A 13,143-nucleotide genomic window follows, 5' to 3' on the forward strand; every position below is an offset into this window, starting at 1 on the left:
GAATGTATTTTAATTCACTTGGTAGCTCCCAGACACAGAAATCTGTTTTGTCTTCATTTGTCATGAGAGCTGTAAACAAAGAGGGATCAGCAAAATCGCTAAACGTAAACACGGGTCAAGTGGGACTTCCCCCCTCCGCACTATAACTCAGACTGCTCGCACATGTGTGAATCAGACAGCTTGGGCATACCAGAAAAACTTTTCCTGGTAGCATATGACTCCTTGTTGCTACTGCCGATATAGTTAACAACCACTCTTCAAGAAGGAAGAAGGTATTGCTCGTATGGAACACAACTGCACATGAGCCTGCTGGCAGCTGCTCAAATAAACCTAATGTAAACGGTTTTGACATCATGGCCATCAGAAGCAGTTTGTTGTTGGCAGACACTTTTGTGTGCACTGTGCTTTCTTCGCAAGTTATGTTTCACTGTTTTGTTTTCTCTTTTTTTTATGTTTTATCGCTGCAGTAGGGGATACAGTAATATTCTTTGTTTGAGTGTCAGTTCTTACCCATCAAAATTAAACTGAAAACTAGAACAATGAAAAAGTTCCTAAATTCTTAAACATTCCCGGGTTTTCCCCGGTCGAAACAATTCCCAGACTTTGCCAGATTTCCCCGTTGCCCTGGGGGTTATACATCCTGAACTAACTTTGCAAATGAAGAGACTGAAGAAATGTATGATGAGATAAAATAAACTATTCAGATAGTTAAGGGAGATGAATATTTAGTTATGATGAGGGGCTGGAATTCGATAGCAACAGGGAGAGAAGGAAAAATAGTAGGTGAATATGGAATGAGGGAAAGGAAAGAAAGAAAGTCATCCCGCAAAACTTTGCTCTAAGTGCAATCTAATCAGCACTAACACTTGGTTTAAGAATTATGAAAGAAGGTAGTATACGTAGGTGAGACCTGGAGACACCGGATAAATTCAGATTGATTAGATAAGGGTTAAGATTTGAACAAGATTTTAAGACATTTCCAAGGGCAGATGTGGACTCTGACCCTAATTTATTGGTTATGAATTGTAGGTTAAAACTGAAGAAGTCGAAGAAATGTAGAAAGTTAAGGATATGGGACCTGGATAAACTGAAAGAACCAATGGTTGTTGAGAATTTCTGAGGTAGTATTCAGCAATAAGTCACCAGAACAGGGGTAGGAATACAGCAGAAGGTGAATGGGTAGCTTTGGGAGATGAAATAGTAAGAGAGCAGAGGATCAGACAGACAAAAGACAACCCCTAGTAAAAATCCTTAGATAGCTCAAGAGATACTGAATTTAACTTATGAAAAGAGAAAATATAAAAATGTAGTAACTGAAGCAGGCGAAAAGGAATACAAGTATCTAAAATATGAGATTGATAAAAGTGCAAACTGGGTAACCAGGAATGGCTAGAGGACAAATGTAAGGACTTGGGTGCATGTATGAGTAGTGGAAAGATGGATACTGCCTACAGGGAAGTTAAAGAGGCCTTTGAAGAAGAAAAGAAGAAAAATTCCATAGAGTGCTGAAAGACCTAAGTTGAAACAAGGCCCAAGGACCAGAAGAAATTCTGTCAGAACTACTGACAATCTTGGGAGAGCCAGCCATGACAAAACTATTCCATGTGGTATGCAAGATGTGAGAGACAGGCAAAACATCCTCATCCTCAGACTTCAAGAAGAATGTAATAATTTCACTTCCAAAGAAAACAGGAGCTGACAGGTTTAGATTCCGGACAAATGTAGGGTGTGAGGCAATACTGACCCTATGACTTACCTTAGAAGATGGATGAGGGAATGGCAAACTTAAGTTTACAGCATTTGTACACTTAAGAAAGCTTTTGAAAATACTGACTGGAATACTCTTTGAAATTCTGAAGATAGCAAGCATAAAATAAAAGAAGCTTAAGGCTATTTACAACTTGAGCAGAAATCGGACAGAAATTATAATAAGAGTTGTGGATCATGGAAGTGAAGCAGCAGTTGAGAATAGAGTGATACAAGGCTGTGGCCTATCCCCAATTTTATGCAATCTGTTCACTGAGCAAGCATTAAAGGAAACCAAAGAAAAATTAGGAGTAGAACAATTGAATGGAATGGACAGTTTTTTAAAGGAGGATATGTGATGAACACCAACAAAAGAAAAACAAAGACAATGAAATGTAGTCAAATTAGGTGACGTTGAGGCAGTTACAAAGAAATGAGACACAGTAGTAGATAAGCTTTGTTATTTGGACTGCAAAATAACTGATGACGGCTGAAGTAGAGGGGTTGTAAAACGTAGACTTTCAATGGCAAGCAAAGTGTTTCCGAAGAAGAGAAATTTGTTAACATTGAATATAGATTTAAATGTTAGGGAACCTTTTCTCAAGGTATTTATCTGGCGTATAGCCTTGTATGGATGTGAAATGCAGACAAACAGTTTAAACAATAAGAGAATAGAAGCTTTTGAAATGTGGTGAAACAGAAGAATGCTGAATATTAGCTGGGGAGATCACATACAGATAAGGGGATACTGAACAGATTTTGGGGCGAATAGGAATTTGTAGCACAACCTGACTACTAGAAGGGATCAGTTTGTCAGATGCATTAAGAGACACTACGCGATCTCCAATTTAGTATTGGGGGAAGAGAGTGTGTGTGTGTGTGTGTGTGTGTGTGTGTGTGTGTGTGTGTGTGTGTGTGTGCGTGTGCGTGTGTGTAAAAATTGCTGAGGTAGACCAAATGATGTAAACAGGAAGCAGATTCAGAACGATGTAGGCTGCATCAAACCAGTCCCAGTCTTTGAACTGAAAACAGTGACCTGTCTAAAGATTTTAGAATGTAATAGTTGTATTGATGTTTGAGTGACTGCACCATGTTTAGCAGTAGGAACTGAGGAGGACACATGGTGATGTGATGCACTAGGAGGCAGATGTGATGTGTTAACTGGCCTCATGCATCAGTACTGCACAATTTCTGCGCTCATGCTGCAAGTTTAATCACTGTGAGAAATATGTAGAGCAACTTTAAACAATTTATGAGCATTTTTAAACTAACAGCTGGCTTTTTATTTATTGCAAATTGTATTCATTATGCTAGTGCAAGCAGCACAAACTGCAAGTCTCAGGTTATTAATTCAGGGTGTATACCCGGAAAAAAAAAAAAAAAAAAAAAAATAATAATAATAATAATAATAATAATCCCAGTTAAAAATACACTTTCTCCTGGGTGAAAACTCACTCTTTCCATGTTAAGTGACAGTATATTTTACCTCAGAACTCTAAAACTTATCAATCCTTTGAATGGTTATGGTTTTATACGAGGGTGTATAATTTCCCAGCACTTTAGAAAACGAAAATCAGGGGAAAAAACATTTTGAAACAATCCTCAATGTGCAGCAAAACATACACAGCATATTTTCATATTACAAAAGTATAAATCCAAATTCCACCAAACGACCGCATGTTACTTTCTGAAGCACTGAAATCGAGATTCAGCCAATAGCAATATCACTGTTGAGTAGTGTGAACACACAAACAAGAAAAGCAAAGCTTTCATGTATAATGTTGGTCTCTAAGGTTAAATAAGTTGCAAGAGAAGTCGAGCTTCCATACATAATGTTGATCTTTTTGTGCGTGTTACACTTTAAGATATATTACACAAATGTGCCAGGAAAATTTTTAATAATGGCACATAAATGGCATCTGTTTAGCTTTACACCACTCATCTCATATAGCCCCATTCCTTTTTGTCTGGAGGAAAGTTTATTTCTAGATACGACGAGGATTCCCCTGACAGACACATCAGAAACACTATACAAACATTCAAAAATCGGTTCATGACTCTCTCAGAAATCAACTTAGAACGTGTTCAAAAACCAACAGGGATGCATTTCAAAATCATATGAATAATCGATAGACCAACATGCGCTGAATGCTAGGCCCTTTGTGAACCAAGTTTTTTTTTCCTCAAGAATGTATCTGGAGCCATCAAACTCATCTATTTGGGCTACTTACAATTCACGGTGACCATGACAAATGTGATTTTTGTTTCAGAAAGCATATTCGTCTGAAAAATCAACATGTACGACTGGCAGAAATAATGGACTACTGCAGTGGTCAATTATTATCTTATGACAGTGCTGTATACAAATTATCTGCTTAATAACAGCAACAGAAGGCATGTCCCACTCTCTTATCTGGGGGGAGAACTTCATGAACAATTGCTGTATCCATACAATCTAAAGTGCGTTCAGGTCCTAAGGCCACACTATCATGACGGCAGACAGCAGTTCTGTCAATGGCTGTTGCAGAAGTGTGCTGCACATCCACTATTCTCAACCAAGACTTTATTTACCAATGAAAAAGGTTTCACAAGGGATGGTGTTATGAATCTCCATAACTGACATGTATGGCCAGATGTAAATTCCTAAGCAATTCATGAATGGGGCATCCACACTGATTCTCAACCAAAGTATGGGCAAGAGTACTTGGCGATAGATTAATAGGGTCATATGCACTACATCACACAAGTTAACCGGGGCACATGATCTGGACTTTTTCGTATCGCCTACCTCGCTGGACGCTGTGCCTCAGTCCCTTAGACTTTTGGTTGTGGGGACATCTGAAGGAATTTGTCTTTGTCTACGCCGCACCAATCAACGATGGGCGGACACTACAGGGTCGCGTCTTCAATGCGTGCCTGTAGGATGAACAACAACAACAACAACAACAACAACAACTGGGTGTAATTCAGTGGTTGCATCATTCCTTATGCCAGAGGGCAGAGGGGTTCGTTGTCATGAATAGATGCCATGTCGAACGCCTTCTTTAAACGTATTTATCGCATGAAGTATCGATTTCCAGACCCGTGTTTATTGGACTTATTTTTCTTGTTTCAGTGAGTACTACCAGCTCTCAAAGTATTCAACATTTTTTTAACATCCCATATATGACAGAACATGCGAAAGAAATGCTGCTTACACTGTGACCGAATTGTAACTCTTAAGAATAAGCATTCTGGGCAAAATTGTGCAGCACTTTTTGGACAACTCTCGTATTTACGTAGTTTGAACAAAAAGTAGCAGCAGACAACTCAGCACAACAGGAAGAGTGAAGAGATTTCTTTTATATTATATCTGAACACAGACAAGAACTTCAAAACATTGTTACTTTGGACTTCAAAGAAGGAAGCAGTCCATGACCAACAATGAAAAATGACCACCAAAAAATGCGCAAATCAATTACGGAATTAATGGAGATAGTGCACGGACTGCGGTAGAAATTTTTATTCCTTGAGTGAAAAGGTGTAGCTAGACCATGCACTTCAAGTAATGGTCGATGCTGAGCTGAGAACATGAGCAACCGTGCATGCAATCGCAAACATTACTGAATTGCAGCTATGTTAATTATACGAATTGGTAATCAAAGAATATTTATTTGTGCAACTGAAATGAAATAGTACACAACAGTTGAAACTACATCATTTGTGTGAAAGTTAGGTGTTAACTAAAAAACACTGTTTTGAGTGGACAAATAAGTAAGCTGATCAAACAAAAGATTTGACATTAACCATAGCATGATCCACATGATAAAATTACTCCGAATGGACAAGATCACAAGCCAAAGAATTGTAGGGCAAAGGCTTAGAAGCTTTTCGAGATTACAAGTCACAAACAGATGGACATCTTGTAGCAGTAATCAGATTGCAAATTCATGCCTAAGAAAATAACAAACACATGTGAATTTTACGAAAATATGGACAAGTTACAATGAACAGTTTATAAGGAATTAAAAAGTCATGGAAATTATCAATACCCAGAAAATGTCAAAAAAGGTGTAAAAGAAAGCACGGCCTAAGTAAAAGAAATGTGTGTTTGAATATCCATATCAACTAAAACAAGTAAAAAATGGCATATATGTGGGAGATTTTCCAAGAACTACCAGCTGAATGGGGGCACAAGCAACTAATGACATATTTGCTACAAGATGATCTAACCAAACCATCCATTTTCTACATTTATACCTGGAAGATGTAAGGTACACCCAGTGATTTTATAAAATAATTCCACAATGGGCTGCTACAGCACTGGACAGAGAATGAGAAAATCAGACTTGTCGAAGGTCATACGTAAGGAGAAATAATGAACTTCCACTAAACAAATGACAAAAATTGTAAATGGTACCAGACCATGACTTAGAGTCAATTTTACTTGTCCTCTACAACACAAGCCAAAGGAAAATCAGAGATCCACACATAGTCCAAGTTCAACACAACACAGGATGATACAATAAATCAAGGAATCAACAAAAGTGTGGACAGTAAGATCAAACAGAAGTAATATGTGACATCAGCACAGAGACAAAAACAGAAACCCCTGAATGCTTGAATAACAGCATTAGACATTGACAGTCACAATGTAATCACAAATACCAACCTGTTTGAAATGACACAAATTGGAGATATGAAGTGGAACATAAATAAGGCACAAGAACTCAATAATGATGAAACAGAAATGAAGGTGGACATTTACGACATGGACAGAAAAAACTAAAAAAAGGCCAGCTGCATTGCAAATCGATGGGCAAATCTACAAATGCAGTGAAAATTATTACCGTATAATAAAGATGTAACACATCAAAGCAGAATAGACACAAAAGGGCCAAGTGTACATTAATGTAAATGAGATAATGGTCGCAGCTTCTGAATGCAGGTGCATATTTCAGTACGATTCTGTAGACTAAGACAAAAGAAAATATTAACATTACCAGTAATGTGATGTAAAATTAATTGGAGGTATTGGACAAAGCTAGAGAGAGAGAGAGAGAGAGAGAGAGAGAGAGAGAGAGAGAGAGAGAGAGATTTAAGTTTATTTTATAATTGTGTGGCCTACATCACAGAGATTAAATCATTCATATTTACACATTCTGAACGAAAAGAAATGGTAGCCAGCTCAGCAGCTCAGAAAGTAAAATAATGGTGAAGATATAATTATTTTTTTTTAACATTACATCAACCCCAATGAGAGGTTTAGCTCATGAAGTGTATTGCTATGTTATTTAAAGATTGCGTTAAGTGTGCTGAATGCTACAAAGTTATAATGGCAGTGACTTTTCCATTAAAGTGGGTAGATGCACTGTAATGTGCTTATGAAAATTAAATGCAAGTAATATTAGAATTTCAATGTAAGTAACAAATTACTGAAATGATATCACAATGGTGTGTAATACTTAAGGATAAAAATAAATTTTGCATGATGTGTCACTGTCAAGTGTGAGCATACATAGAAACACTACAGTATAGTACTGAAGGTAACAAAGCAATATACAGTGAGATGAATAGAAATGACAGATAGTAGTTACAGTGAAGTTACTGTGGCTCTCAATGATCCACTGAACATAATGAAACACGGGACATGGTTCTCGATAGTGCATGTGATTACCACAGACAACAATGCTCACTCTGGAACATGCTTCAATGCTGGCCACAAGGTCGGTGAGGGGTTCTTGTGGTAGGGCATTCCATTCCTTCACCAATGCAGTTAAGAAGTGCTGGACAGTCGTCAGTGCATGTGGATGTGCTGCAATACATCTCCCAAATCCATCCCATACATATTTGATGGGATTTAAGTCAAGGGAACAGGCAGGCAAGTCCATTTGCCAAGTATCTTCTCATTCCAAGAGCTCCTCCCACTTGTACAGTTAAATGCGGTCAGGCATTGTCATTCATAACAATGAAGTCAGGGTTGAATGCACACCTCAAAATACACACATGTGCAAAGTGTAGACCTATAGATAGAAAGCTGCTGAATGAAATGCGTTTGGCTGTCAAGGAGCAACGCACGATGCCTTCACTGACTACCATAGCGTTGTCAAATGACATTTTACAAAATTCAAAGACATTCTAGCCTTATGTGACGGCTGTTACTGCAACCAAGTTAGTGTCCAGCCCTAATGAATGAGACAGGAACTGAAACTGAGGATAGCAAAGCAAAAGCTGAAATGCTTAATTCCATTTTCAAATGTTCCTTTGCAGTGGAAAACCCAGGAGAATTGTCCCAATTTAATGGTCATACCACTGAAACGATGGATGAAATAAGTATTAGTCTCAGTGGTGTTGTGAAACAGCTGAAATAGTTAAAATTGAACAAATCTCCAGGACCTGATGGAATCCCTGTCAGGATCTATGCGAATCAGCAGCCGAGTTAGCCCCTCTTCTCACCATATCCTGTCATAGATCCCTCGAACAAAAAACAGTGCCCACTTCTTGGAAAAAGGCACAGGTCACACTTGTCATAAGAATGGTAGCAGAAGTGATCCACAAAACTACTGTCCAGTATCCCTTACTCGATTTGCTGTAGAATCTTAGAACATATTACAAGTTTAAACAAAATGAGGTAGCTTCTCTTTTCTCACAAGACATACCGAAAGCTTTGGATGAAGGCAACCAGGCAGAGGCAATACTTCTTGATTTCCGAAATGCATATGACTCAGTACCACAACTATGCTTATTATCAAAAGTATGATCATATGGGGGTATCAAGTGAAATTTGTGACTTGAGTGAGGACATACCATGTTATCCTGGATGGAGAGTCATCATCAGATGTAGAGGTACCTTTGGGTGTGCCCCATGGAAGTGTGCTGGGACCCTTGCTACTCATATTGTATATTAATGAGCTTGCAGACAATATTAATAGTAAAATCAGGCTTTTTGCATATCTATAATGAAGTACTATATGAAACAAGCTACATAAATATTCAGTCACATCTTGATAAGATTTCAGTGTGGTGCTGAGATTGGCAACTTGCTCTAAATGTTCAGAAATACAAAATTTTGCACTTCATAAATCGAAAAAAAAGTAGCAGCCTGTGACTATAATACCAATGAGTCACTGTTGGAATTGGCCAACTCATACAAATGCCTAGGTGTAACATTTTGTAGGAATATGAAATTGAATGATCACATAGTTTGTCATGGATAAAGCAGGAGGTAGACTTTAGTTTATTGGTTGAATACTGGGGAGTGCAATCAGTCTATAAAGGAGATTACATACAAATCACTTGTGCAACCGGTTACAAAATAGTGTTCAAGTGTGTAGAACCTATACCAAATAGGACTAACAGGGGGTATTGAAAGTATACAGACAAGGGCAGCATGAATGGTCACAGGATTGTTTAATCCCTGGGAGAGTACCACAGAAATACTGAAGGAACTGAACTGGAAGACTCTTGAAGATAGACTTAAACTATCCTGAGAAAGTCTATTAACCAAGTTTGAAGAACAAGCAAAGCTCGCAAAGGGCTCTCACAGAGATTGTGAAAATAAGATTAGAATAGTTACTGCAAGCACAGAGGCATTCAAACAATCATTCTTCCCGTGCTCCATACATGAATGGAACAGGAAGACACCTTAATAGCTGGTACAATGGGAGAACGTACTCTCTGCCATGCACCTCACGGTGGTTTGCTGATTATAGATGTAGATATAGACATCAGTATAATAATTCTCTCTTACTGAAAGTGTCATTTCTATTAATTGCATTACGTATTTCTTTCAGTTACCTTTTGTACTATATTGTAGTAGTTCTTTTTGTGTATGGTCCAAGTTTTATTGAGTTATGTTACATGGCAGTGACACACGATGCAAAATTTACTTTCATCTTTAAGTTTTGCACACCAGTGTACACTGAGGTGACAAAAGTAATGACACAGCAAAATGCATATATACAGATGGCAATAATACTGTGTACACAAGGTATATAAGGACAGTGCAATGGCAGAACTGTCGTGTGATCCATGTGGAGAGGTTTCAAACATTATTATGGCTGCACAACATGAATTAACAAATCTGAACACAGAATAGTAATTGGAGATAGATGCGTGGGACATTACATTTTGGAAATCGTTAGGGAATTCAATATTTCAAGACCCATAGTATCAAGAGTGTGCCGAGAAGACCAAATTCTGGCATTACCTCTCACCACGGACAATGCAATGACCAATGTCCTTCATGTGACGACAGAGAGCAGTAACGTTTACGCAGAATTGTCAATGCTAATGGCTGTGTGAAATCACCACAGAAATCAATGTGGGATGTACCACCAACGTATCGGTTAGGACAGTGCAGCGAAATTTGGCAGTAATGGGCAATGGCAGCAGACGACTGATGTGAGTGCTTTGCTAACAGCATGGCATCGCCTGCAGCACCTCTCGTGGGCTCGTGACCATCGGTTGGACCCCAGATGACTGGATAACTGTAGCCTGGCCAGATGAGTCCTAATTTCAGTTTCTAGGCGTCAGTGGTAGGGTTTGAGTGTGGCACACGCCCCATGAAGCCATGGATCCTAGTTATCAAGAAGGCACTGAGCAAGCTGATGGTGGTTTCATAACGGTGTGGGCTATGTTTGGTCCAACTGAATTGACCATTGACTGGAAATGGTCAAGTTCAGCCACTTAGAGACCATTTGCGGCCATTCGTGGGCTGTGTGTTCCCAAACACGTCACCAGGCCACAACTGTCTCTGACTCGCTTGAAGAACATTATGGACAATACGAGCAAATGATTTGGCCATCCAGATCGCCCAATATGAATATCACTGAGTATTTATGGGACCTAATTGAGAGGTTAGTTCGTGCACAACATCCTGCACCAGTAGCACCTTAGCATTTATGGACGGCTATAGACACATCTTGGCTCAGTATTTCTGCAGGGGACTTCCAGTAACATGTTGAGTCCATGCCACATAGAGTTGTTGCATTATGCTGTGCAAAAGGAGGTCCAGCACATTGTTGGTAGGTATCCTGTACTTTTGTCACCTTGGTGCATAATCAGATAATATGCAGTAGCCACTGTTATTGGAGCCACTATGATCATACTAGCTCCACAGAAACTATATTTCCCATCTTGCAATTTTTGAGGAAGTGTTGTCTTTTTTCTGGTTAAGTTTCACATACTGTACGATATGTAAAACCTTATGATATGATTATTTCTGATATGTGGTCAATATTATACTGTATATGATTAGCCCCTCCTGTCATTAGCACTGCACTGTATTTCATGTGTGTGTGTGTGTGTGTGTGTGTGTGTGTGTGTGTGTGTGTGTGTGAATGCACACCATTCTTTAATACCAATTACCTGTTTGAAATTACTGTTGCCTAGGATATTGAGCATAAAGCAGATGTGACTGGATAATTATTCTGAATGACAGATCGAAAAGATGTAAAATTAATTATGTATTTGGAACGTACAGCAAATGACTAAAAACACTAATTACATTGTAGCGAGTCAGAAGTCCTTGGACACCTTCATAAGTTAGAAGATTAAAGGGAAAATTAAAATGTTATGATGGGAACACAGGTTTGACGTGAAGCCGCAACTTTTGTAGTTTATGTCATTCATGGCTGCCATCTTGAAATCCGCCATTTTGGATTAAAGTCATTTTTTTAAATGGGGAGGGGGGTGTATTACACATCAAATAACACTCACTCGAGCTCTGGAACTGAGCGATGTAATTTGTTTTTGTCTACCTTGCAGAGTTTAGAAGTTATTAATGTTCAACGTTACCTTGATACTGACTCGTGTCTCTGTTTGTTCAGGTGATCTAAAATGGGTCTGACACGTGAACATAAGATCAAAATCATTCTTATATGAGGGGAACGTAGCTACCGAACAATAGTAGCTCAAAAATGGTTCTGAGCACTATGGGACTGAGAACTTAGAACTACTTAAACCTAACTAACCTAAGGACATCACACAACACCCAGTCATCACGAGGCAGATAAAATCCCTGACCCCACCGGGAATCGAACCTGGGAACCCGGGTGCAGGAAGCGAGAACGCTACCGCATGACCACGAGCTGCGGACCAATAGCAGCTGACTACAACAGACGGCACCCACACAGAGAACCAGTATCGCACAGCACGGTGGCTCAAGTGATCACCAAATTCCATGAGACGGGCTGTGTTCACGATAGGGCACGTAGTGGGCCACCAATGAGGAAACTGCAACTGTGGTTTTTGCGTCGTTTGTGAAAAGTCCTAAATGAAGTACCCATCGTGTGGCCCTAACATGTGGAATAAGCCAAACCTCTGTTGTCCGGATATTGCACATCAATAAGTGGCATCCTTACAAGCTGCAGATGCAACATCGATCTAACGAGGATGACCATGAGTTGGGAGTTCTGCCTATGGGATACTGAACAACACGAATTGGACCCTTCGTTTGCCAAGGGCATACTGTTCAGCGGCGAAGCATATTTCACTTTGAACGGGGAGGTTAATCGACATAATTGTCGATACTGGAGTGACGCAAATCCAAACTGGGTTGCCCCAATTCGAGAACATAGTCCAGCAAAGGTGACAGTGCGGTGTGGCATATGAGACACCCCTACATCATTGGGCCACTTTTCATTTACAACACCTTAACTGCACCACAGTATCTGATGCTGCTGCAGGAACTTGTGTTCCGTTCCACACTGAATGCTGACGGCTTTTTCCCATCTTATTTTCAACACGATGGAGCCCCTCCACACTATGGCATTGGTGTCCGTGAATTGTTGGAGGAACAACTGCCAGGGAAGTGGATTGGTCGCCGTGGTCCCGTGGAGTGGCCACCCAGATCTCCTGACTTAACGCCCCTTGGATTTTATCCATGGGGACATCTTAAGCAGACAGTGTATGCTGACAGCATCTCTGATTTGAGGCACAGAGGAACGCATACAGCATGCCTGTGACCAAATTGCAGGAGACACTCTCCTCCGTGTGCAGTTAGAGTGGTTGTGGCAACTACAGTTGTGCATTGCATGGGATAGACAACACGTAGAACGTGTATTGTAGCAGTCCGCATGAAAGTAATTTCCCATCTTTGAACATTAATAACCTCTAAACTGTAGAAGATAGAAAAAAACAAATTACATCACTAAAATCCAGAACTCAAGCGAGTGTTATTTGATGTGTAATACACCCCCCTTCCCATAAAATAATAATAATAAAAAAAAACTTCAATCCAAAATGGTGGGTTTCAGGATGGCGGCCATGTAGGACATTCACTCTAAAAGTTGTGGCCCCACATCAAACCAATGTTCCCATCATCACATTTCAAATATCCCTTTAATCTTCCAACTTATGAAGGTGTCCAAGGACTTTTGACTCGGCCTGTATAACCTTCCCGATGAGGCAGTATGG

At 39.6% G+C, this 13,143-nt stretch overlaps 1 protein-coding gene across 1 annotated transcript in view; it reads right to left on the reverse strand.

Annotated features, from left to right (window-relative positions):
• The window catches only part of LOC126272758 (uncharacterized), a 138,287-nt gene that overhangs the window by 8,455 nt on the left and 116,689 nt on the right, over positions 1 to 13,143 (reverse strand). The window lies entirely within an intron of this gene.

The sequence above is a fragment of the Schistocerca gregaria genome, chromosome 1 (genome assembly GCF_023897955.1).
Source record: "Schistocerca gregaria isolate iqSchGreg1 chromosome 1, iqSchGreg1.2, whole genome shotgun sequence".
NCBI classification, from domain to species: domain Eukaryota; kingdom Metazoa; phylum Arthropoda; class Insecta; order Orthoptera; family Acrididae; genus Schistocerca; species Schistocerca gregaria.